Source organism: Megalopta genalis, chromosome 15 (assembly GCF_051020955.1).
Source record: "Megalopta genalis isolate 19385.01 chromosome 15, iyMegGena1_principal, whole genome shotgun sequence".
Lineage (NCBI taxonomy): Eukaryota > Metazoa > Arthropoda > Insecta > Hymenoptera > Halictidae > Megalopta > Megalopta genalis.
In genome coordinates this window covers 7,073,092-7,100,696 of record NC_135027.1, presented here as the reverse complement: position 1 = coordinate 7,100,696, position 27,605 = coordinate 7,073,092, and the positions used below count along the sequence as shown (strand labels likewise).

At 40.8% G+C, this 27,605-nt stretch overlaps 1 protein-coding gene across 10 annotated transcripts in view; it reads right to left on the bottom strand.

The window, feature by feature from the left end:
- Positions 1 to 27,605, bottom strand: part of Oamb (Octopamine receptor in mushroom bodies) — a 183,983-nt gene that overhangs the window by 123,634 nt on the left and 32,744 nt on the right. Inside the window, exon 1 of one of the 10 annotated variants that reach the window (XM_076526719.1) lies at positions 12,714 to 12,756. The exons of the other annotated variants lie outside the window; for them this stretch is intronic. The gene's annotated coding sequence lies outside the window, so the exon portion shown is untranslated. Of the gene's footprint in view, positions 1 to 12,713; positions 12,757 to 27,605 lie in introns of those variants that run through there. 10 annotated transcript variants of the gene reach the window in all.

The following is a 27,605-nucleotide window of genomic DNA, read 5'->3' as shown; positions in this document are numbered from 1 at the left end:
TCCGCCATTTCATCTCTGTCTTCTTTCTCCGTGTCTTCTGCACCGTCTCTCTTTTCTCTCTATCTTCCTCTCCGTCATTTCTCTCCGTCTTGCTTGCCCCGGTTTTCCTTTTCTTGTCTCGGCGTATCCGTCGCGAAATAAAGAAAACGCGACTACGTAATCCGGCGCATGTGCTCGTTCCTTCGTTCTCAACGTTTCCTGCTACCTCTGTCTCCCGATCGCTTTAGGCGCTTCTACGTCCTACGCGGCTGTTTTCAGTCTCCTCTCGTTCCGGCCGAGCATTCTCCTCTTTTTAAATATGTTCATTAGCTTCCCGCGACCCGCCGTTGTTTTCCCGGAACTACAACTTTCCTCGCGATAACAATTCTTTGCGCCGCGTTTGTTATCCTGGTTCGCCGAGTTACGAACGATCCTGCGGGATCCTGGACGAAGCTCGAAGATCCGAGGATCGATGTTCAACGAACTTTACGAAATTCGAGCATGTTCCAAAGTCGCCGACGCCGTCGGTTCTAACATTTTTTAGCCCAAGAAATTTTTAAATATTACTGAAACCTACGTAAGTTAACCTTGCGAAACGTGACTGCGAAAGGTGTCATGTTTTTCTTCGGGAGAAGGTCCCGAAGAAAGTTAAACGAAAAGGCCATTTACACTAGAACATCCCCTTAAATCGTGCAACAAGAAGAACGCGGCTAACCGGTAGTTACATCGGAGCCAGTAAACGATTCCAATCGCGCCCCACGAGAAAGCTCTCCTCCGCAGAAAATATCCATTACTCAGCAACCCGATCGCGAAACGACCCGGAACTCGTTCCGCCGGACATTCTTCCCTCTTCACCAACGGCATCTTCGTGGAAAAGGAACGATCAAAGGTCGACGGAGAACAGCCGGATAGCCGAGAAAAGTCAGTGAAAACGAAAGTTTCCTCGAGCTCCTAGCATTTTGCTCCGTTCGCCGGGTCGTGGACCGCTACGAGCCGAACAGGCCGGCGATTTGGCACGATCGAAGTAAAGTGGCGGACAGAGAGGAGAAAGAGAGACAGAGAGAGAGAGAGAGTGAAAGAGAGACAGGAGTCGAGCGAAAAAGGCTGGGCAAATACCTTTTATTCCGGCTGTTTAATGCGTTCGCGCTTCCAGCTCGGTTTCGTCGATTTTTCGCCGTCTGGTCGCTCGCCAGCTTCAAGAGGTACGGCCTCCCGAGAGAACATTAACGTCCGTGTAAAACGGCGTCAAACACGCGTCGTGTCGGCTACGCTCGCGGGAACAAGCCGAGGGAACAAGCTCGAGTTTAGGCCCGCCGCGCCGCACCGGCTGAAAACATTCCGCGCTCACACGCCTCCTTTCTGCTCCGTCTTTCGCAAGGAAAGGACATTCAGCGGGAAGATTATCCCGAGCACTACCTACTTCCGAGAATTTCAAACGGCAATTTGCTTGAAAGTCTGAGTGCTCGGTAGTGTAATACCTGGGGAACTGTTCCGACCATGCTGAAAGAGAAGGCGTCATGTCTGTGAAGCATCAGTCTTTAACGCGTGCGCGCGCGCTACGCTGGACAGTGATCTTCCGCGTTACAGACAATTGTGGAGGCTTCGTAGAAAACGATGTGAACGCCAAAAATGTAATTTTCTAGACGGAAGAGAAAATGCTGCTATCTTTAAACTGTGAAGAAAACTTGATTTATTTTTATCTTTACGTGTAATTAAGCTTGTAACGATAGCTTGTAACACAACAAAGCTTTTTATTTCTTAGAAAAATAGGATTGCTGTTAGAGAATAGCTCGTGCGTGTGCTACATCATAGTTGTTGAAAGAACTGAAAGTATCATTTCTTTAACACGTTCCGTGCCGAGCTTTTTTTACTCGAATCTTCACACTTTGATATTTTACTAAAACTTGATGTATTACGTGCAATTATTAATTCTCGTACACATAACAACGTAACAAAAACTTATCAACGCCCATTCTTGCGGTGGAAATTGATTCTTCGGTTCTAAATTTCTTGTAAACAATTTGTTCAGTTCACTAAGTAAACATGCAAGCGTGTACCATCGATGGTACACGTGGCACGAAACGTGTTAATATGATGTTTTAATTTTTGATCAGGAGAGATATTGGAATTTAATTATGTTAATTATGTATATTATGATATTTCAATGAAATTATTGTAAAAACCCTTTCTTCCAATACATATATTTGGTATATACTTTAATAACGAAAGTTTATGTTCTATGTCCTCTTATACTGTTCAAAAGCAGTGCCATCTACAGAAATAAAAAATTAACTGCTGAACAAACAATTGCAGTTCGATCGTGCCGTAAGAGCATTTCAAGTTGTTGAATTCACCTAGCAGAGTCACTGTTCTGTGTTTGATATAAATGCATTGTTAGTGCACAGCACTAATGTCTTTATGAGCCGGACGTGCATAACCGGCTGTTTTTCGAGCCCAGGTTTTTTGAGAAATCGTTTCGGTCCCGATGGCCGGGACTAGTCATAAAGCAGGAAAGGTTCCGAAGGGTCAGCCTGACATTGTTTTATGACGGTCATGCCTGGAGGAGCTTTCCTGTCTTTGCCGGGGCCCTGCGGCCGTCTGCTTTGAGACGGACCAGCTGATTGGCTATTGCCAAAATCGGGCAGGACCAATCGGCGAGTGATGTGGGTGCGTTGGAGGGATGGTGGTCTGCTGCGAGCGAGGGTATTCTCAGATAGAGACTAGAGTTCCGATAGAAGTCGTAGCAACAAGACATCCTGACCAAGGGTGTACTGTAGTCAGGGGCTAAATACAAAATAGCAGGCAGAATCCGGTTCTTTATTTTATACAGTCCACAAATCTATAGCGTCATAATTCGTCGCTATTATTGACGACGCTGTGACGCCCCAACATGCATCAAATCCGCTGTCTAATAATTATCAACGCGTCTTTGACCCCCTGAGAAAAAAAGTATCTGCAATGCTCGCGAAACGTTGGGAAGATAATTCCAGCAGGACGCGGCTTATGCTCGAAAGCCTCGTCAGTAATAACCGCATGATGCCAGGGCATAAAAGCCTCAAATCTCTGCTCAGATCCAATTAACATATCTTCGCTGGCCAGCCGTGATCATTGAACCGAGAACCGCTTGCAACAGGACGCAACAGAATCCGCAAAAAGGATTCTATAAAACTATCGAGCAGTTCTGCAAGTACAAGGCTATAGTATCGAGAAAACAGGAGATAAAGCGTCATCGCTAAATAACGAACGGAACGTCGAGTCCTTTGTCAGGATCAACGGCGAATCTTGACGGCGCGGCGGGTTCCTCGCGGGGAAATCGTCTCGGGAATAGCGATTTTAAATCCGCAAAACCGGAGACAAGTTAATCCCGCGTCGTCGCAAGGACTGGGTCTCGAAGAAACGGGGAACAGAAGGAGGACGCGATAGGCTGCCGGGATCATAAAGCGACCGGGGAAACCTTTGTCAGGTTCGATAACGACTTCAGCAGGGACGACTCCAAAAACCGCGGGGCACGAGTTAGAGGATCATCTGTGCTGTTCATTGTCTGTGGAAAATGTCAATTCGGGGCTTCGTTCCTCTATGAAGTATACGAGTCGATTGCACGGTTATTTATCGAAAGGATTCAACCGTAGAAAATATAGAAGACCCGTTTCATGGACTTCTGGTATCTTCAGATACATATTTATCGAGCCTGAGATTTTTAACGTCAAGAGATTAAAACAATATCCGGATGATGTTCTTCGATTTCTAAGAAACCAGATGATTCTTGTACACGTATGTTTTAATTTTGTATTTGATATTATTAATAAAATATTACCATCAACGTATGCTTCATCCCCTAAATCCTTTTCTTCGTCAGAATTTTCCAGATTCTAAGTTTTAGCGAAATCTGTCGTCTTTCTTTTGGGACAAAGTCAACACAGAACATTCTTAATTGGTCCGCTGTTGGATCGTCCACGGAATTTTCCAAGGAAATTGTCCACTATTATGCTATGTTTATTCATTGAATATCTAAGTGGCGACGTCTTCGAAGGCATTTTAATCTAAAAATTCCAGATGTTTATTTTCCCACGGACGAAATTCCATTGGAAACTTTCACATCCTGATCCTCTTTTTGATTCTTCACTGCGTCGCTGGAATCTTCCGAAGTCTGAAGTCACGCGACATACATCGAACTATTCTTTTAAATCGTATTCCTCTGCAATACGAAAGCTTCGAACGGTGTGACATCGAAATCATCCATTCTAACAATATTTGAACTTTTCATTGATGAAAACTCGTCGAATTTTTCCTGAAGTCGTACTCGTCTGTAATACAAAAGCTTCGAACAGTGAGACACCGAAATCATCCATTCTAACAGTATTCCAATTTTTCACGTTTGAAAACCCGTCGAATTTTTCATTCGTCGTTCAAGACTATGATTGACGATGTTCCTGCGATCTTTTAGCATTTATTTTTCAAGAGAGAAACCTTCGGATCATCCGGCAGGATTCGATCCTAACAGGGAAACACTAACCGATGAATGATGCCACAAACGTTATGTCAATTACCAAAGACTTGGTCTGATCTTGAGAGGTTTACAAAGAAGTAAGAAAAAAGTGAGGGAAAGAGAATGACAAACCGTCTGCCTAAAAGTAATCATCTCTTTATGTGGGATGAAATTGTAGAATGTAAACTGATAATGAATAAACGATAATAAATAATAAGAGATTAACGATAATAAACAGATAATATTACGAAAAAAAGTCAGCAGAAATAAAATAAACTACAAACAAAGGTCACCACCCTTATTTTTCCTTCCTTCTTTGTTTATCTTTCCAAATCAGCAGCATTTTTAATTTACATTTTCGTGATCTGTATAGCTTATACTTTGGATCTGTATAAAAAAATCTGCGCGATTTTATCACGAGTGAAATAGTGTCGCTTGCGAGTGATTTCAGTTGGAAGCTGAAGCCCGCCTGAAGCTGATAACCTTGACATAACCTTGACATAACCTTATCTTTGACACTTGTCAGGCATAATGCGTAGGCGTGTCTCCTCGGTGCAGCGATATTTCTACGTAAACACGTATAAATCACCGCGTATCTCTTCTGGGAAGGATAATTCCGCGTACAAGGAACGCCACTCCATTTTATTGGCACTCGCTTTGTACTGCGGCCGTGCGTACTCGTCGGTACGTTTAATTCCGCGAGTGCGGGCCATACGTCTTTTTTAAAAGCACTCCTCCAGAATGGAAATTACACCGGCTGAAAATTTATGTACGCGCGCGGCAAACGTTATTCGGCATCCGCTGTGCTCCTTCGCTCGAACAACGCAAACGAGCCACTAATATCTTTCAGCAACTATGTCATAGATAGGATCGGAATGCAAAGGCTGCAATAAAGTAAGCTCAATACAAATTCAGCGGTATTTTGTACGAAATGTTACCTACGTCTGCCGAAGATGTTTTCTACCAACTATTTAAAGACTGTCAGTCGATTAACCCCATTATTTACGCATTCTCTCTCTCTCTCTCTCTCTCTCTCCCTCTCTCTCTCTCTCTCTCTCTCTCCCTCTCTCTCTCTCTCTCTCTCTCTCTCTCTCTATTCAATAAAAATATAAATAAATGTATATACATACATATATATGTATATATATATACATTTATTTATATTTATATATCGTCTGGATTAGCACACGGTCTCAATTATTCGAGGTCATCCAGGACTGGAAGCCGCCGATATTAAAATATCGGCAAACAAAGTACGTCCCCAACATTCTTCGGTTCTTAATTTATTCATTAATTCGTCGGTTATACCGATCGACCGTCCCCTATGGCAAAAGATTGGCACAGCAAAGCGTTTTCGAGTGCAAACTTCATGAATGCTAGAGCAATCCGTTCCTCGTCGCTCGAACAACCTATCGGGTAGTGGAGCCGTTCACTGTTTGGTGACCAATTGCTATGCCTTTGATTCGTTCTTGGCAATAATTAACTTTATATTTATCGAACGAGGCATATTACATTCTTTTCATTGAAACACAAACAAAATACGTTTTATATTTATCGAATGATACGTATATCAAATTCTTTTATTAAAAAATAAACGAAATAAAGTTTACATTTATCGAACAAGACAAATTAAATTTTCTTATTAAATAATATACTTTACATTTATCGAACAAGGCATGTAAAATTCTTTTATTCAGAAGTAAACAAAATATACTTTATATTTATCGAATGAGACATATTAAATTCTTTTATTCAAAAATGAAAAGAAGATAGAAGAATACAAGAATTTAATCTGTCTTATTCGATGAATATAAAGTTAATTGTGCCGGAAAACGAATCAAAAGCACGGACAATTGGTCGCCCCACAGTAACCGGCTCAGCTACCCTGTACACGAAGCGCAAAACAAATTCACGGTAATCGTCAAATGATGATTTTCGTTTTAATGGAATCGTCATCGAAGAACTAGTCGGATATTTTTCAGCGTGTTATCCGTCGGGGAAGGAGCCAGCCAAGCTGCTCGGTGGAAAGGCTAGGCGGCTGGAAACGAGGCTGTGTGCTAGGTATGTAAAGGTAAAAGGAGAAATCGCGGAATGAGGCGCGTTCGCGAGCCTCGGTGCTCGCGGCCCATATAAAGGCATCGCCGCGACCGCAGACAACCAACGAGGATGTCAACACACGGTCGAACGTGGGCGGATATGCTGATGGCTCGAGGTGCACGAACCCGCGCAGAAAAAGATCTCGTGACACCTGAAAACGCGATCGCATACCGGCAGCTAAAACCTCTGGCTAGAAACAATGTCGCAAAAATTTTTCCTGTCGCGAAATCGGGATTAGGTCTGTTCTAAAAGATGAATCTAAACTGTGCACTTCGACCGTGTATCGCTAAATTTTACGCCTTTATGACAAGAATTTGTGAATATTTTTATGATACGTGCAACTTATTGAAATTGTTACGATTGTTACGATTAGCTTAGACGATTTTTATTTTGCAAGAATATCATTAGTTTAGTTATTACGTTCTAGCAGAACACACACATTTGCCGAATAATTTCTCGAAATAATGTAACAGTTTCCTTCCAGTAATGAATGCTGATGTCACGTTCTGCTTTTGACACCGAACATCTAAGAAAACAATTTATCTCTTACTCTCGTTACTTCTTACTCTCTTTAGCTCAATTTACCTCTACCTCTTCATTTTTAGTAAAACCTTGGAAGTGGGCGTGGCCTCGTGGCTCAGGTTTGAAAGAACCAAAACCTTGCCACATATGGCAATCTGTGCCCAGACATGTTTCTAATTGGCTCTTCATATTAACTAACATCCAAAACAGCAATTTGAGACTATCTATGTGTTCATTGGTAGTAAAATTACGAAAATAGGCGTGGCCTCTTTGTTTCGGAATTTGAAAGAACCTTGCTACATACGACAATCTATGTTTAGTCATGTTTCTAATAGACTCTTCATGTTAACTAACACGTAAGAAAGCAACTTAAGATTATCTATCTGCTCTTTCTTTCTAAATCGTTACAAGTGGGCGTGTCTTGTTAGCTCCCACCGGCATCGCCGTTGCCCCACAGAGCAATCTGCGCTTACCTAAGCATCTGATCGACTCTTCACGACAGCTCTCACCCAAAACAGCGATTCAAGACTGTCTACATTCTCTTTCCTCATAAAACGTCACAAGTGGGCGTGGCCTCTCCGCTCCACGAACAAAGCCACTGCAACGCGATCTTCTTCCCGTCGACTGTAAAATCTCCATGCACCGCACTAAATTTCACATACCATCGTTTCGCGTCACGAACCCTCGAAAGATAGACCGGAATCATCCGCGGGAGCAAACGCGGACGCAAAGTCAAAGCAAAATCGCGGTGGTAGGAGAAGTCGCGGGGCAGGACATGTCACAAAGCGAGCTAAAAATAAAACGCGGAGTCGCGGGAGAAAGCCGCGGCGCGCAGGAAAGGGGAAACAGGGAGGACGGAGGCGGTGGAAAGAAATGTAACGAAAAAATCGCGGGTGCGGTGGTGGCAGGGTTGGAAAGAGGGAGCGCGCGGCGGCGTGTAGGTGAGAAAAAAGGAGGAACGGGAACACGTCGCGACGTCGGAAAGCAACTGGACCAGGGTACACGGAGGGAAACAGACGAGAAATAGAAGATCGTAGAGAGAAAGGGAAAGAGAGAAAGTAAGGTAGAGCGGAGAGCTCTCGAGGCGTCGGTGACGAAGAACAAGCGAGCAAAATGCATCAGCAGCCGGTTGCTTTCGCTGAATAGAGATCGTAGGACGCAGATGAAACCGGAAGAAAGCTCTCGACGTGATAAGTCGGTATATACATTACGGACCATTACGCCGCCGCTAACCAGCCGGACAAAGTGACTCCGCTCGCAAGGTTTAAATACCTTCCTTCTCGGACGACGAGGAACGTTCGGCATGCGTCCCCGGGAAAATAAAGTAATGGATGTGTAACACAGAGGGCCGCGCGGGAACATCGTCGTTTCCTCTTCTGTTTCCCGTCCCCTTTCCCTTTTTCTTCCGTGCTACGCGCTGGTCGTGTACTTACGAAAATTGGAAAATCTGCCGTCCCGTAAATCCTCATCGACGCTGCCGAGGCGCGAGATCCTCTCGTCTCGTCGCGTTCCATGCTAATAGAAAGGAAATCGTCTCGCTCCAGGGTCAATCCGAGTCACGTAAAACAATAACAATAACGCTTCTTCTTCCGTTCTGCGGCACTCAGGGGTGTGCGATCGCGAGCGGTATCTCGCGTGCGGAATCCTCTCTCTCTCTCTTTCTCTTTCTCTCTCTCTTTCTCTTTCTCTCTCTCTCTTTCTCTTTCTCTCTCTCTCCCTCTCTCTTTTTCTCTCTCTCTCTTTCTCTCTCTCTCTCTCTCTCTCTCTCTCTCTCTCCTACGATTCGTGAGATTTCGAATGCTCGGTAATTGGAGTGCGGAGTTCTCAGTCACACTTCATGTCTGACGAAGTGACTGCGCCGGGAAACGTGAATCAGATTTTTACTTTGTTTCGAGGTGAGAAAATGAGGGGTCGATGCACGATGAAACGAAACGAGTATCTCTCGTTAATTGTATATTATTGGTCATCTGGAGAATGGTTTTGAACGTTCTGTGGATCACTGCTTTGGCTCCTTCAAATCTGAGAACACAGAAGCCACGCCTATTTGTGATACTTTGGACATAAAATGTAAGCTAGAATGGCTAAGTTATTGTTTTCCTCTATTTAATTTGCAGTCGAACGTTAATTTAAGGTAAACATAGACTCAGGTTTCTCTACGAAGCACTGATCTGGTTCCATGAAACTTGAGGGCAAAGAAGCCGCGCCTACTCGTGATACTTTAAACACGAAATGCAAGCTGGAGAGCCGTAAACTGCTTTCTTCCATTTTATTTGCCTTCGAGCGTTAATTTAGGTCTAAAATTGCTCCATAGATCATTGTTCCAGGTTCTTCGAACTTTAGAGCAAAGGAGCTACGCGACTTATGATACTTTTATACTGACTGGCGCTTGTTTCAGAGGATGTAGTGAACTTCTATTGCAAGGAGAATGTTTCAAAAATGAATTTTTGGAAAGGAAAGCTTTTCAGGTTAAGGTAATTTTCACTCAACGGCAAAATTACAGCATCACTAATTTTGGGCCGAAAACACGTTAAAAAATATGATAAAATTGTGATATTTTTTAAAATTAAAGTTGAAAATCTCTACTTTACGATAACGTATTCCAATTTTTAATATCATGCAGCCCCATGATTATAGTATCATAAATCTGAGGGCATGTTCGCAATTCCGAGAAAGTGCAAAGTTTAACGCCTTCTATGGACTTGGAAAAATTTGTTTCGTGCATGCCGTTCATAGCATCGTAAAGATCAGACTTTCCTCTTTAATTTAGGGGCGGAATTAAATCCCTACGATTTTTTTTCTCGTACAGTTACAAAACTTTAAGTGACAAATGTGCAGTTGGCATTAGCATAACCGAGGTTACGCAACAAGGTTGCATGGTCAGATCTGTGCCTCGCGTGTACGTGTTTCATGTATGTTTAGTGTGTCTTTAGCGTATGTTTAGTGTAAGTTAAGTGTAATGCGAGTATATGCTCTAAGTATGTTTTGTCGAAAGGTAATAAACCTATCACACTATCGAGCCATTAAAAATGGCTATAATAATATGGTTGTAACAACTGAACGTTTGGCTGACTCATTCTTAATTTCTTCAGTGAATTACCGCGAGTGTAATTTTGACCTTCCACGTGCCACCTGCTCGTCCATTCTCTTTCGGCGAGAAGCCAGAACAACGAAAGCAGCGCCCTTGGAATATTTCGCAATAAACCGAGTTATTGCATAATTCGATCTTCGATTGCAGAATGCGATTGCACAATAGTATTGATCGGCCAGGGGTGGTTTATTGAATTGCCAGTACGAAACGTCAATAATATTGCATAATACGATTGCATAATGTTGTTACTGTTCTGGGAAGGTCATTTGCGTTGCATCGTGGCGGATTTGGTGTTTCGAGGAATGGGAATCGTGTTTTATCGTTCTTCAGTCAATGTAATTATCCAAAGTAAATATTATTCTATCTCACTTTTTGTTTCCTTTCTGCAATGATTTTCCTTCTGCCGCTATCAACCTCATGAAATAAAGTTCGATCGACCATGTTCGCTTTATGGGTCAAATATTGGAAAAAGTAAAATACAATTTCATTCCTGTTTTTTTTTCTTTTTTTTTTTTTACCTAACCTTAATGACCGTCGAAACAAACGTTTGAATAGCATATACGCTGTTTTCTCGTTTACCTTTCGAAATGGTCGAATAGTCTGCCATAGCCTGTATTTATTTATCCAACCAAAGAACGAAACAAATTCACTTTAGCGTAAGAAATGAAACAAATAAAATAATAGGTAGGCATCTCTGCGCAATAAACATTCGATTTCAAAGAGATACGCTGTATATGCAACGCTTATTTATAAGGCTTGAAAGTTCCAAGAAGCTTTCTCGATGCTAGATTTACGACCACTAAAGGCAACTGTTTCATATCAGTTTACAAAAGTAACCATAAGACATTTACTGTGATTTTTAACGAGTGTTATTGTAACATTTGCCGCAAGTGATTCATAGAATAAATAACTCATAAATGTATCTTTACAATCAGAATAATCAAAGTTTCGCGAACCTAGCATTAAACAAAACCTCTCGTTTTCGTCTTCTCATTACGATTTCAGCCTAAACGCAAAACCAAGTACAGAAATACGGTACAAACAAAATTCGAAAATCTCGAATATCGATACGCTACGTTCGCACGGACGTTTAATTATCTGAGCTAATTATACTCGAAACGTTTCCGGAACTTGAAGCAGAAGCAAACATCGAAATGCCAAGTTAACAAGCTGACAGTTAAGTCTGTTCGTCGAAGGAGCTACTACCGCGCGCGCTAATTAATTATAATTTCGACGCAAACATCAGAAACCGATCGCGCCACCCCGCAAAAGTTATTCCACGAACATTTCGCTCGGAAATTCGCAAGTTCCATCGATATATGGAGAGATGGAACAGCGGAGGTGTGACAAATTACTTTTTTCGTACCGTTGTACGCGATCCTGTCGTTCATCATTCGCCGCTGAATCAGCGGCATGATCGCGAATTGCTTTCCTTCCGCTTTTTCCACGTCCGTACGTTGCCGAGCGAGTAATGGCTAATTGCCAGCGCGTTTAAACGGCCTTCTCCCCCATTCACCCTCGCGTCGAGACGCGGGAGCTGAAAATTACGTGATTAGTACTTCTCGTCGCGCCGATTGTTTATTGCTGTTCGAATGGAAAACACCCCAGGCGGTCTTCGCTGATCCCCGGCAAACCACTCTTCTTGAATCTGATTGCTGCAGCGGGAGTCGCGCGAACATAAGCTTCTGCCTTTGTACCTTTTATAGCCTCTATGTTCACTACACAGCAGAGGTTTCATTTCTTATCTCGAGCCTTTGTCGAGGCCCAGTTTCCAGTTCTTCATCAGGTTTATTTCTTTTGAATTCTTTGTCGACGTAATTTGCCTCTTATTCATTCCGCGTTTATCATTTCGAGTTCTTCATTATCTGTTTTTATCGTTTAGTTACAAAGGTAAAGGAATTAGCATAATACCTCTATCGTAGTCATTATCAAATGGCTGCCTGCACAGCGAATAACAATTGTTGTTGTTTTCGTAATTCTTTATCAGCCATTTAAACGCTTTTTCTTTTCCAAACGAATGTTATCGAAATATAAAGCAATATTACTATTGTTTCAATATCTACAAATATAATTATTATTATTACTATCACTGGACTGCGAATATTATGCGCCGGCGATTAAAATGTCTAGGAAAATATTGCCATGGAAAATATCGCAGCCAAAAGGGACGCAGACTTTTCTAAAAATGTAGAGGAAAGCTTCTGCGTGGCTCGGGACTCTGATGTTTCGAGAAATGGTGAAGAATTGCGTTAGCTTTTGACTCAGGAAGCAACGAAATATTTTTAAAGAACGAAGCCGAAGAATGAAATCAACGTCTACGGAGGACGGGTTTCTTAAGGGCGTCGGTGAATTTCCAAGCAGTACGTTATAGGGCCGCTCGAAATGCGAGACAGGTACTGTCGCAAGCCGCGGAGATCTAATTTGTCAAGTCTGTCGCGAAAACCGAAAGGGTGAAGGGCGCTACTTACGTCCAAGAATCTACCGAGATGACTTATCAGTCGTTCCCACGGATGATAAACTGGTTATATTCACGCGACTAACCTGTTAATTAGAGCAGAGGTGTTTACTCGACGGCCTCCTCTTTCCGAAGATGGACGGCTCTTCTATGAACAATTAAAACCATTGTCAGTATAACGTATCTCTTGGTCAGTAATTTGCATCGAAAAATTAAAAGAACCATTACTTCCAAGCTGTCACCAACGTCCGATTACTTTGATCAATTTTGATGAAGGTTGCGCTTGAAAATTATAGGAATTATTATTTTCACAAAGTCTTAAACATGAACGTATAATTTGTCTAATTAAAATAGAATTTACAGTAAGAGATGATTCTTCCAATCTGTTAATGTAAATTATATCGTAGCTAATTGATTAAAGTAGGTACAGGTTAGCTTCTGTTTAGAGAGAATCTTCGATTTATTTTTATATTTAATTCCATCATTGAAGAAGATAGAAGAAACATCAACAAACAATGCTGACATGATTATTTGGATTCTATGCATTTATGAGAAAAAAATTTATTACTTTCAATCTATTGTTATTATTAAAAGAGGAAAAACATTTTCATCTATTCTATATTTCTTACGATTAACTTGGACAATTTTTATTTTGCATAAAAATCCAGGATCTAGTGATTATACTATCAGCTTTAATATTAATAGCAGTTTGGATATTAATTATGTTTCTTGCTCTTATTACACACTAATAAATTCCGCACTACGAAAAAAGAAATAATAGGATATTATAAAATAATAAACGTTGTGTTTCTATATAATTTCTGAACACTTGTCGAGACTCCGACAGAAATTCGAAAGTTCCGAAGAACGACACGTTCTCCAATTTCCCATCAATACCAGAGAACAAAATGGCGACTGGCGCAGCAAACTTCATTGCAAGAACACACTGTTCCTTGTTCGTTCGCGAAAAATCTTAAAAGAAGGTGGTTCGCAATCGGACATACAGGTTTCCCTGCAACGCGGACCAACATCGTTTCCCTTTTCGCAATAATAACGGTCCAGTGGGTTTCCCTTATCAAAACAATCGATTTTACGGGACACAATGGAAGTACACACCGGCCACCCCAATGCAAGGAGAATAATACCGGGGGATGTTATATATGCAACGAAAAACAATCGGAACTTCAGACGAAAATAGATTAAAAATTAATCCGGCTCGCACCGTACTCGCGCGCGTGCGTCCCATGGGTCTCGTGTTTACCGATTGCGTCCATTGTCCTTAAATAAATTTCCAATCAATTGTCCTCTTTCGAACCCTGTCCTACTATCCCCGAATCCGAACATAAGCTTCGGCGCCACAGTTTTCCCACTGCATGTAGGCGCAACAAAAATTCTCCCTCTGCAAAACAGGGAATATTTTTAACGATTCGTGTTTGTTTTTTCAGGGAATTCGGTTCCATTGTTTGAATAAAATTGTACCGGTCCAACTTTAACGTATTTTTATGGATTTTTGATTGCTCTGGCCAAGAATTTGACAGACTCTGAAATTCTTTAGGTACAGATTGTTCATACATTTGCCGAATTTATTAAATTTATAAATTAAAAATTTTATTGGTTTGCTTATATGCAGACAGTTTTCGAGATTATGAAAAATTTATAGTTGGCAAACGTGCACGAATTTTCGTTCAATTTAGTAGAACGTAGATATTAATAAAATTAAAATGGAATTTTTAAGGATTTTCCTTAGGCATTTTCTAATATCGACTATAGCTCCCTAACTTTCCCTAGCGTAAACAAGAATTCATTTCGATATTTTAAGAGCTAGTAAAAATAAAATAAGTCACCCTAATTTTCCTTAGTACAAACATTGTCCTATCATGATCTTTATACGACTTATAATACGAATGAAAATACAGGTAATATAATCTGAATGGCATTCATATAACAAAAAGTCATAAAAAGAATATCAAAGCTAGATATTTCTCCTGTTCTACTTTTTTTCATTTTAATCAGCGTAGAAATTATTAAATCGCCTCATAATTATATAATTACTACCGAAGTACATTTTCATCGAGAAATCTGTATCCATTAATCGTTAGCAGTTTTTATGCACATTTAAGAAGAGTCTGTCCAATGGCGCTTAAACAAGATCCGGCGGATAACCAGCCCAATAAATCGCGAGAGTACTAGACGCAACAAAAATGCGCCGCTTCGCATAATAGTCGGATAGGAAGCGGTCGAAATCGTCGTTGCGGTGGATGCGATCGTCGGAGGTAGTTTCCCGAATTTCGGAGCGATATAGGAAAATGGTCGGCCATCCAGAAGTGACATATCAGCCAGGTTGCGGTGGGTCAGGCACGTACGTAACCAATATTCAGGGTGTTCCCGTGGCGTACCAAGGACCTCCCTTGAATTTCGAGCGACTCTCGGAGCCCTGTGAACCCGGGTTCCCGGCTCGACTCAGCCCGAATTTACCTCGGAGCTCGTTCGTCCTTAAAACGCACCTGAAACCTCCGGTTCGCCTTTCGTTCCCTTGAAGCATCGGCGTCGTCCACGCCGCGGCATTTAAACTATTTAAAGCCGTCGTCGAATTAATTAATGGATGGACGCACGGCAACCGCGTGGAAATTAGCGAACTCGAGTTAAGCAGCTAATTTGTCCACGGCAGTGTCGCCCGACCCGCTTTTTCCACGGATGAATTTCGAAACTCGACGGTTTTAATCCGACATTATGCGAGACGAGCTCTCGGAGCTTCGTCTATTATTTCTCTCTCTCTCTCTCTCTCTCGTTCTTGCTCGCTCTCTCCGCTGGATATCTGCCGTTATTGATCTCTGTTTTTCTTCTTTTGTCTTCGAGTTTTCATATTTCAAGCTGCCCAGCAGATCGTTGCGATAATTGGGGGAGAAGAATTTTCTGGCGAGCAAGCAACATTTCGGAAGACAGAACAGCGATTCGCTGTGAGCTTTGTCTTCGAGTTTCTGCTTTTTAGATCCTTGAGAGTTCCATGCTTTCTTATCGATTTTCTGATGTTTAGATTGCTGAAAGTACTCGCGAAGTCCGACTGCAATAGTAGTGGGAGAAGAAGGGCACCCCCACGTGGGCACTTGACATTTGGAAAGGCAAAAGAATGATTGTGAACGAACGATGTGCGCTTCGTCTTCGACGATTTTCAAGCGAGATATTACAAAACCCCATTTCACTTTTCATAAATATGATACCGATCTCTTCGATTTATCCGCATGCAAATTCGCGTAACATGTGCTCGCAGTGAGTCATACGTACGCCTCTATAACTTCTCTATAATTGAGCCAAGCGATATCAATTTTTTGTGATGGATTTATTTAAAAAATTGTTTTCCAAAATTGCAATTCATCTTTTTTTATCTGAGCCTATAACGAGCCTATTATGAGGAAGTTATTCAGTTTTAGTAGATATTCGATTATTTTCACGGCACACTGTATATGATTCTAAAAAAAGTCTTTTTCAAAACAAAAAAAAAATGGAAAATACAAAGTTTAATTGAATATACCACGGTGTAATCATAATTTTAATTTTCTGAAGGTTGCAAGATTTATCTTCGAGTTCTTCTACGAACACCTATGCGAATTTGCATAATGTCAGCTAATGATATTCGGAAAATTCATCCTTTCAATATCCATTCATGAGAAAAAAAAGCTCGGTCGATCATCGGTGGGGCTGGAGAGAGATTTCCAGGGTAGCCACCGGCAGATCCCGGGTAACGGTGTTCCCATTGCCGCGGGAGATTTAATCGCGTTAATCGGTTCGCGAAATTGCCGTCTGTGAAGGGCCAGCCTCTTTACTCTCGGGGAATCTTTCTTCGGAGGCCGAGCGATTTATAAATTGAACGATAATAAGGTAGACGCCTGTGGCTCCTGCGAAAGACCCTGTCTTCCTGCATGCCGGGACGATTAAGTCTTCTACCATACTCGCTAAAATACGAATTCCTCGGTCGTTTAGTACTTCAAAATTGCAGATCTATTGATCTGTTGATCGTTTCAGCTTATTATTAATGAAAGCCACGGTGAAACACAAATTCTTGAATCATTGTCTAAATTACAAACCTGTTGATCGTATGTATGATTCTAAAATAGTATAGTTCACATACGAAAGTACAGTAATAGAAGCCATACTCGTTGTACAATTAAAATTTTCTTCAATCGTTTGCTGCATTAAAATTGCAACGCAATCACCGATTTTTGTATTTTGCAAAATACTAATTCAAAAATGGAAATCCGTCAATCATGCACATCAATCTAGAATTGTATTCACACGTTTTCAGCTTATTATTAATGAAAGCCACGGTGAAACACAAATTCTTGGATCATTGTCTAAATTATAAACCTGTTGATCGTATGTATGATTCTAAAATAGTATAGTTCACATACGAAAGTACAGTAATAGAAGCCATACTCGTTGTACAATTAAAATTTTCTTCAATCGTTTGCTGCATTAAAATTGCAACGCAATCACCGATTTTTGTATTTTGCAAAATACTAATTCAAAAATGAGAACCTGTCAATCATGCACATCAATCTAGAATTGTATTCACACGTTTCAGTTTATTATTAATGAAAGCCACGGTGAAACACAAATTCTTGAATCATTGTCTAAATTACAAACCTGTTGATCGTATGTATGATTCTAAAATAGTATAGTTCATACGAAAGTACAGTAATAGAAATCATACTTGTTGTACAATTAAAATTTTCTTCAATCGTTTGCTGCATTAAAAATGCAACGCAATCACCGATTTTTGTATTTTGCAAAATACTAATTCAAAAATGGAAATCCGTCAATCATGCACATCAATCTAAAATTGTATTCACACGAAACTAGAACAGCAGAAATTATGCTTTTGATAAAATAAAAATATTCCTCGATCGTTTTGAATCACAAATCCGTTGATCGTGCACTTATTATGTTAATATGCGACTAGAAAAATGATTTCTGCGGCAACGAATCGTTTTTACAATCCCAGGAACACAAATCTATCGATCACGATCACGATTATAAATTCTGGTCACGGTGACGGAGATCGTATTTCCGGTAAAACGCAAATCGCCATCGAATCGTTTACAACATCGAAATTACGAAACCTGTTGATCGCGCGATTATAATTTTTCTCCCCTGTAATTACATCGCGAGACATAACCGGCCATCGAATTGTTCGGAAATTTCGAAATTGTAGACCTGTTGATTGTACGTGTGGCTTCATTATTGATGGGTGAAGTTTCGGCGATAGAGTTTCGATGAAATAGAGATTTCTGTCGAATCGTTCGCGATTTCGAAATTGTAAACCTGTTGATAGTACGCGGGGCTTCGCGACGAATGCGCGATGTTTGTTCGCCGACAGAATTTCGTGCATTCGTGACGTAGAATTGATAGATATACTGCAGTTAATTGGCTGCCTATCGCAGCCTCTATGGTTCGCGTTATTACCCGTTGAATTAATTCAATTTCCTGATCGCAACCAGAATCAAACAACATCGAGAAATAAGAAAGATCGAACGCGACGGACGTTCGCGTAAACTTGCCTCATTATTATGCGCTTTATCGTCTCAACTTGTCGCCCACGTGGAAAAGACCTCGCACGTCGAGTTACTTAACATTTGTAAACCAGTTATATTATAACATTCTCAATAAGGCAAAATGTGAGGTACGTAAGAGTAGAGGCGAAGAAAATTATCAGGCGTTCCTAACGAATGTCCAAATCGAAAAAATAATTCAAAGATTCGAGAAAAGTGGTTCACTTGCAGACAAAATTAATAAGCAACATCTAGAAAATATTATGACGATGTTGTTTACTAACTTCATTTGCAAGTGAACCACTTTCAGAAAATTTTGTTCCGTTGATTTTCACATTTGTTGGACAGTTTTTTCTTCCATAACCTTCATCAAATTTGTAATCATTTTTAATAATAAACAGGCGTTGTTGAATCGAATATCTCCCCATTTTTGTTTATCGCAACGTTTCCACTTGTCAAATGTCAAATAATATATGGCGATCTAGTAGAAAAAATTTAAACGGCGCGAAATTTAAAAGTAAAATTCAAAAATTGACACCCTTTATAAATTGAGAAGATAATACTTCTACAGTTACTTCTCAGTAGGTACAGTAATATTGTAGATTGTGAATTTTCATTTAGAATGAATATTGTCTCCAGATACAGCACGTAGATTTATTTCCTTTATAGTAATCGTGGTCAAATAAAGATAATGCACTGGTACCTTTGAACGTTTCGCGTTCGCTCTAACAAAGCGATACTTTTTCCCTGACCTTCTCAAATCCCTCAAAAGCATCCCACGCAAAAGCAAACATTATTGAAATTGAAGCGTGAATGCAAAGTTTGCGAACAACAAAATGCAATTTCATTAAAACAATCTTAACATTTTCATTAAATAAATATTTCTGTATTCATCTTTTTAACACGATTCGTCGTCGTATAATTAATGTGTAACTTTTGCATCAACGATTCTTTGTGTGAACATCTCGTAAATTATTGCGACTTTTCCATTCTTTGATATGATCGTCTTAATCTTTCAAATATTGGCGATTAACTGACGACAAATTTATCAAACAAACGTTGTCCGGCAATGAGAAAGCTTTTTATGCAAGAAGAGCATTAAGGTTATTTGGACTTTTAAAAAATAAAATTGTACATTTTTGTTCACTAGATAGCAAATCTTCATGCGCTCTCGTTTAAAGAACCACTGCACCGCGTTTTTCTAAATGGACGTGTAAATTGACCGACCTCGAGAGAAATTTTATGTCTTGCCAAAGCGAAAAAATCATAAAAAAAATAAACTGTGAGAGCCATAGTTAAAATTATTGTTCTATCTAATTCTTAATCAATTTTTGGATAAAATAATTCCCGTAACCAATGCTCAGTGTTTCAACAGCGGAACGCAATACAAATTCGAATGTATCAAGAAAAATTTGAATAAAGCAAGAGCGTTTTGAAGCGTTAATTACGGCGAAGGGTTGAAAAAGTATAGTGAATTGATAATAATAAAATGATCGATGATAATAAAGTGAATTAATTACTGATAGACCGCGGATTTTATGCATTTCTAATCAAAATGGCTAAATGAAATGTATGACAATGAAACTATATAAAAAGAATTTATGGATATCCATGTATCAGTTTCAACTTTCTAAAATGATTAAAGAAAGAAAGAAATATCCGTTCGCCTTGTATTTCTTACAATCGAAGATGATTTTCATTTTGCACAAAGATCCGCAGTCTAATTTCCTCTCAAAATCGCCTACGGGAACGCCGCAGCTCCATCGATTCAAATCCGACACCAACATCCTGCGACACGCGTTTCGCGAAGCGGTCAGATGGCCAAAGGTCGAAGGTCCTTTTGCGAAAGGTTAGTGTAACGGGATCGACGACGTTAGAACGATCGAGGGCTGCCGCAATCCCGTTTCGCGTCGCATTTTGGCCGGATGTCGCACTGCTTACACACTCGTTTGGTTTTCGGTCGGCCTCGGCTCCTCGGCTCCCCGGCTTGTTCGCATTCCTGGCACGATTGCCTCCGTTTCATCAGCTCCGATTTCGTTCTTGCCTAGCTTGTTTCACGGGGGTGCAGCAGGCTGCAAGCTGCACGCCTCCTTGTTCATCCTCGGCCTCGGCCATCTGTCTCGTTCCTGCGCTGCCGGCGGCGTCGCCCGAACGCTCGAAATGTCACGCGTAGGTAGCCAGGACTACGTCGGCTTCTTCCATTTGTATTCCTCCGGCTCCGCGGCGAGCTTAAAAGCACGAGACGGAAGCTCGGGCCGCGCACGTGTGCTTCGAGCTTCGTGGGTGTTCTTCGATTCGTTATTGCACCCGGGAAGCTTCCCTACGCCCCGCCCCGCCCTTCGGGAACACGGATTTCTGGGGATCCGCACAAAGGATACCCGTCTATCCCCGGGAGCCTTCGACGAACTTCGAGGCAGCATGCGTCGAATTGAAATCTTTTCACTTCAACTGCCACCCGCTTTCATCGATATAGGATAATGGTCCCAGTCACGGACACATTAAGCATAATTTTTCCATCATCTATACAGAACGTCCAGAAAGATTGAGCCCAAACTTATACATGTTATACTATGTGCGATCGAGGTCGAACAGATGAAAAATGTTCGCATAAACTTGTATCCCCGAAAATGCTTTATCGAAAAGATATAAGTTTTTAAAGATATTTATGACTTATTGTAGCAGTTATGAGAAATGTTCGAAAATCCCTCACACTGCAAAGTTTTCGTTTGTCGAATCATTGATTGTCGAACTCTTTCGTATATTGCATCTGCATTGGAAATAACAGTAAATGCATTTTGAATACATCAGTAAATTGAAATAATAGACATTTATGCTACGTGGACGTTATTTTCACTGCCAATAAGATTTAATGGACGGAGCAAGGAGACGTCCAAGGGCGGTGCTATCTGGCGACCACGTCAAATTCGATCCTAAATATTTGAGAGTTCGTTGGAGACAGAGATTTATAGAACGTATGAAATGTATAAAATATATAAATTTAAGATTAAATAGACATTTATACTACGTGGACGTTACTTTCACTACCGATGAGATTTAACGGGCGTAGCAAAGAAACGTAGAAGGGCGATGCTACAACTAGCAGCTGTATAAAATTTGGCCTTAATCACTTGGGAATCTGTCGGCTTCGGATATGTACAGAATGGAAATTGACGGTGAGATATATTTGTGACGTGGGGTTCCTATCATCAATAAGAATCAAATGAGTGGGCGGAGCAAAGAACCGTGCAAGGGCGGAGTCAAGCCTTACACCGAGTCTTACAGCATTATCGTGAAGTATAATACTTCGACCGAGGTCGAAGTGCGGAATAGCGATCCCCGAACGCGGTAAAACGACGTGAATTTACGTGGAAGAGGTTCGCGGCGTGGAAACGCGGGGAAAAGGAAGACGCGATAGGAAAAGCACGACGCGTTTCGAATTCGTTACACCAGCGGGATCCCCCTGTTTCCACCCTCCCTTCGTCCTCTCCCGAATCCACCGGATCGTTATAATGCAGTGGATCACCTATTTTTTATTTCTCTCGTTCCGTTCCCCGTCCTTCTCTCTCCGGGGAGTTCGCGGCGGTAAAATGTCTGCCGTCTTGGAAACCTGATTGCAAAATAAATGCGAACTTTCGGCGGCCGCGAGTTTAATAAGAAATAAGTGCGGCCCGCGGAACAGTGACCGGCCGGCGTAAAATCGAGCAAAACGCTCGCTCCCCTTTATTTCCTCTCCGCCATGGGCCGAGCGATGAGAACTTTCTGCAGCTTGGAAAGTCGATCGAAACACGAGCGTTTCCCAACGAACGAAGGCACGATCGTCGTTTTTTCCAAGGCGGATTTTAATTTTACGTTCGAATTTCTTTCGCGATGGTTCTGCGGGCTTTCCATTGGCGGGCTCGCGGCGGGAAATGGAGGGAGAAGCGGCGGTTGCCGCGGATATAATAGCAATTTAATGTATCGGATCGGAGCAACGTAACGTCGCGGCTTCGCAAAACTGCGATATTTACGGTCCACGGAAGGGATTCAGCTAAACGGATCTCTCGCCGACGCGACGCGACGCTTCTGTTTCATTTACGATAGCAACATGGACTCCTGGAACAATTCCTGCTCCCGGGATTGTCTCTCGACTAACATTTATCACTCCTCCGGGTACAGATAAATGAAGATTTCCAGCGGCAAATGTTAAAGAGGATAAAATTAATCTCCGTCCGGAATTTTTCTCCTTTCAGCTTTGCTTTGCTAGCATTTACGGAACAGGGAATGCGCCTGCATCGCTACCGGAATCGTAGTGCAGGGCCGGGGGGCTCCGATGGCCTTGGACAGGCAATTAATTTTGTCCCACATGCTTTACGGAATTTAGGAAACGCTTAATGCTGTAGCTTCGAATTTATCCGCCTTTCGAATTCGGCTTGATTGGGACAAATTCTCTATATGTCGCGTAATAAAACATTATCGCTTCATTGAGACGGATAGACGACGAGGATAACAATCGTTCGACAAACCTAGTTGAAATAAAATTATTCGAAGTGTGCCGCGAACTTGCAGATTCATTTTGCGATTAAATAGAGTGCGATTGATTTATTGGAACATATTGACAACACGAATGATGTTCACAGTTCTTTCGCAAGTGAAATAAAGTATGATTATTTTACCGAGATAGATAGACAACGAGAGCAACATGTATTCACCGATTGTAATTCAATTAAAATCATTTTAAAACTACCTATCGACTTTTCAAATTCTTTTTGCGATTTAGTAGAATGTGTTTATTTTATTTAAACAGACAGGCAACTAGAATAATATCTATTCTTCGAATTAGTTCAATTAGAATTACGGAAAGCGTGCAACGAATTTTTAAATTACTTCTGCGATGAAATACAGAAAAATAACAAGAGCAATATACGTATATTCACCGAGAGTGGTTCAATTAAATTGATGAAAAGCGTGTTTCGACTTTTCAAATTCTTTTTTCGATATCAATCAAATTCAATTACTTCATTAATCTAGATAGATAATATTCATTCTCTAAACTTATTCGAAATCAAATAATCCTCTTTGAAATGAAATAAGCACGACTGCATTATCGAAACTAGCCGATAAGTCCACGAAGTCTCGCATCGACTGCAGACTTCCAGAATGAGAGATCCGGATCATTTAAAAGTTGAAGAAGCGAATTATTAACGTTGCAAGAGCCGAGATTTCGAAAGCACAGACAAAGTAGCGTTCTAAATTATAAATTTCGCCTTTCTGTTGTCGCTGTCAAGCGAAGAGCCCATTGTTTCGCCGCGAAAGGCAGCGGAACAGCATCCGAGGCACGCTGAAAAGCATATCCAGCGTTTCTAATTTGTTTTCACCGCGGAAAATCTCGAAGCCGCTCAAAGTGGCTCCTTTCATTTATAAAACGCCGGCCGGCCATGAATTACAGCATCCCCGGGAAGAGTATTAAATAAATTGAGGAGACTGAAGGGGACTCAAAGGAGGCAGAAACGTGGCTACCTAATAGAAAAAGGCGGGTCGAAAGAGGCTACCGCTAAGAACCTGGTTGGCCTCTCGACCAGAAACTCTGAGGGCCGTTAACTCGATGCGAAAACTCATAGGGATTCGCGGTAATCAGGCGTTCCGTCACCTGTTTGCAAATAAAGTAACAATAACCGCCCCCACGCTCAAAATTGTATTCGAATGTCTGATAAAGAGATAAGGATTAACGAAGCAAATTGTATTCGACAATAAATATCCAATGGTATAAAAATGTATCTAGATAACAGTTTATCCGAGAATAATAATGAGAAGTTACTTGTTATTCGAATAAGAATTTATTTGTACTGGAATTAATTCGAAGAACAATCGATCAAAATCGATCAATTACGCAATAAATACTAAATTCTCTCATCTGATAATTCATTTAATGTTCTCTCACAACTCAATTGTAATTTATATACTACGAATTTTAGTAGTAATAAAAATTGTTTGATCTGATTGAAAGGCATACGAACTACACAGACATTGATTTCGATGTTCAATAATTTTAACGAGTTGAAAGTGATGCACTGTTTTAATACTCTTTTCATGTGTGTTCAGTATTTCATGTTTCATCTACTCATTTTTCTCGCAAATGCATAAAATCCGGAGTCTACTTGGACGATTCAAAAGCTAATCGGTGTAAATTCGCTCTTTTTTAAAAATAAGTTATACTAGAATCTTTCGGTCGATAGAATGATATAGTTGATTTCTTTATAGAGAAACAATAGATAGAAGCACTTATATTGACCACAGAATGACTAAACAAAATAAAAATAAAATATAAATAACTTGAAAATAAAAGAAATAAATAACATAATTAAATATTAACATATATTTCTATTTTATTTAATTACAATAAAAATTGTGCTTCGCATTATTAGTGGCATTGTTATTCCTTTTTACACACACACACACACACACACACACACACACACACACAGAGAGAGAGAGAGAGAGAGAGAGAGAGAGAGAGAGAGAGAGCTAATTTTCAAAATCCTCATTTATCTGAATTTTAAGGTTAATAGACATCCGAGCCGTCCATTTATTAATAAAAGGCGGCCGGCTGGATGGCTGAAACTGCAAGTGCACATTTTTACGAAATACGAGGGCCGCAATAGCTGCAACGAATGGGATCTAAAAGAAGGAAACCAGAGAATCGCCAGTAAAACGACTGGATAATCGCAGCTAAAGAAAGGTCGTAAGATCGAAGGGTCTCTAATTGGACTGCGTGGGAGTGGGTAATCCAAGAAACTGGGCCAGGCCGGAACGCTTTTCGAAGTCGGCGAAAATTGGTGGCTGAAGAGGTTGAATGGCTTGATGAGCGGCCTGTAACTTACTTTTTCCTTAATGTGCAACGCGGCCAGTGCAATACGTTTCCGGTCGAGGGCTATCCCCCATGCAATAAATTGGTCCTTTCACTTCGCGCCGGACAATTTCACTTGTTCGAACGACGAGATACTCGAGACTGCAGTCCCGCTACTTTTTACAGTCGTCGTCGATGACAAAGGATACGTGATTCGATACATCCCGGTGCATCGCTGGTAGTAGAGTGCCGGTTTCACATGCACTTACTACACACCGCAAGAATCCGTGCGAAATTATGAAACGTGATGTCGGTCGAAGTTCAATATCGCCGCATATTACTTCACTAGAACCGATGGAAACGAAACTTCACTGCCAATTTTTGTTCTCCTGGCACTCGTGCGTAGATGGTCACGTTCTACATCGATATCGTTTTTAGGGATATTGGTGGAGGATTGTATGAATTTTTATTCTCGTAAGAACTTCATACAAATTTTTATTTCGCGTAATTAATTTTGTGGAAAATAATATATTCGTTGACTCGAAGATTCCTTACAATTTCGTGGATATAGAGGCTCTCTATACAAATTTTCATTTTTGTAAGTAATTTCATAGATCACTTGTATTCGGTGGCTCGATGATTTCTTGTGAAATAAGAAGAATAAATATGTTACCAGGACTACAGATGATTTCGTGTATTTTATTATATCATGCTCTGATGTTTCATTTAAAATGAGAGAGACTAATTCTGAGAGCGATCTGCATTAAATATAGATGAAAGGTACACTAAATTTACCAATACTTTACAAATTTAGTTTAATGATTTTCCAATCTGAGTACAGTAAACCTTATTTCTTTCCAACGATTCGCCCGATATATTTCCTTTAAAAACGATATTATAAATAAAAGACAATTGATGGAATCAAAGCGTGAATCGAAAATGCATAAAGATCGTCTGAGAAATCTTTCGTAACACATTTGTGGATCGTATGCAACGTTCTTCTACATCGTAAAAGCTGAAAAAGACGTACAAATCGTAATCAGATCAGCGTCACATTGAATTTCAAGCTAATTAAAATTTTCCCCGAAGAAATTAAGATTCCTCCGTCGCTGAACTATCTTCAACGATCTATATTTGCATAAACAATTCTACAGCACAATCGCCGTTGTATCTGGCCCCACGGAACCATTCGTCGAGTGTTCTTAGAGCGGCGGGCTCGCGTATCGACCAGGAAAATCGATCATCGCGACTCGTATCTTAAAAATTCACCGGCGGAACCGCTGCGATAACCATCGGGAACAACGTGGGGGTGGGCGCGGGTCGATTTCGGTCACGAAACTTCGCCGGCACATGACTCGATGGAGATACATATACGTACTATACCTATTGTATATTATACAGGGTGGCCCACGCAACTTGCGTATCTTTATGACTTCCAAAGTACGCGTTGCACGAAAAAGTTTCGTACACAAAAGTTGCACGGTTTCAAGGGATACATTATGCGGTATATTTATTTTTTTTTAATAAGTACAATCGTATCTCGCAGATCTTGGAAGCCAACTTTGTCTTTTTAAACGGAATACTAATCATTTTTATACCAAGATGTAGAGAAATGTCAGAGTAAAAAAGTATTTAATTAGTATTTAGCTAACCTTCGTTAGCCCTAAACCTAATAATTAACGAGTAATCTCACTTTATTTCTTGAAAACTTAAAAAAGAACAACGTTGACCTGTGTGAATGTCCATCTATATAAAAAAATAAATACACAATGTACACTTGCAAGCCATGCAGCTATTGCATAAGAATCTGTCTGGTGGAACGTATACTTCGAAAATTATAGAGGTGTGCAATTTGCGTGTGCCACCCTTTATATACACGTATGTATAGATCCTTCTGGCCCGAGCCAAACATGATTGATAAGAATACACGGTCTGCACGCCGCCAAGCCGGTTCATCGATAATGCAACTTGCGGCTCGTGGCTCTCCGGCGATGGCCCCGCACGCCCCTTGAATAATTCCGATCGATCGGCGTTTCTTTTCCATCGACCGGATATTTTCGGGCCCGACCGGTTCGCGCCACAACGCCGAATTGTTTCCATAAATGATACACGCGCTGTTAACGATCCGACGAAATCGGCTACGAACCCGCCCCCGCAATCTTATAGCCTGCAGACGAGCGATGGCATCGCTTTCGCGTGCGGTTCGCAGCTCGATTCGGCGAATAAGGACAAAGAAACGTTGCCGGGCCTGTCCGTAGTCTCTTGAGCCTCTAGCGGGACACTTTCTAAGACAATTTTGTTACGTTTACGTTGCACACATTATGCAGTTTGTGCTGATGTTCGCTTTTCTATTGATTCTTTGATATTTATATTTTTTGCATATTTTACATGCTTTCCTACATTGTGTAACAGCCAATCGAATAAAACATTGGCGTTTTTTTTTTGCATCGGAATCTCTTACTTTGCGGGGATCGGTTTCGTAGACAAGACTTGTGCATATTTTATTGAACACATTGTGCACAGTTTCATTTAACAAGTTCGGTCGAAATGATCGGAAATTGTCTGCGATCAGTCAATATGTTTCAAACAAATTTTAATTGAAAGGAAGC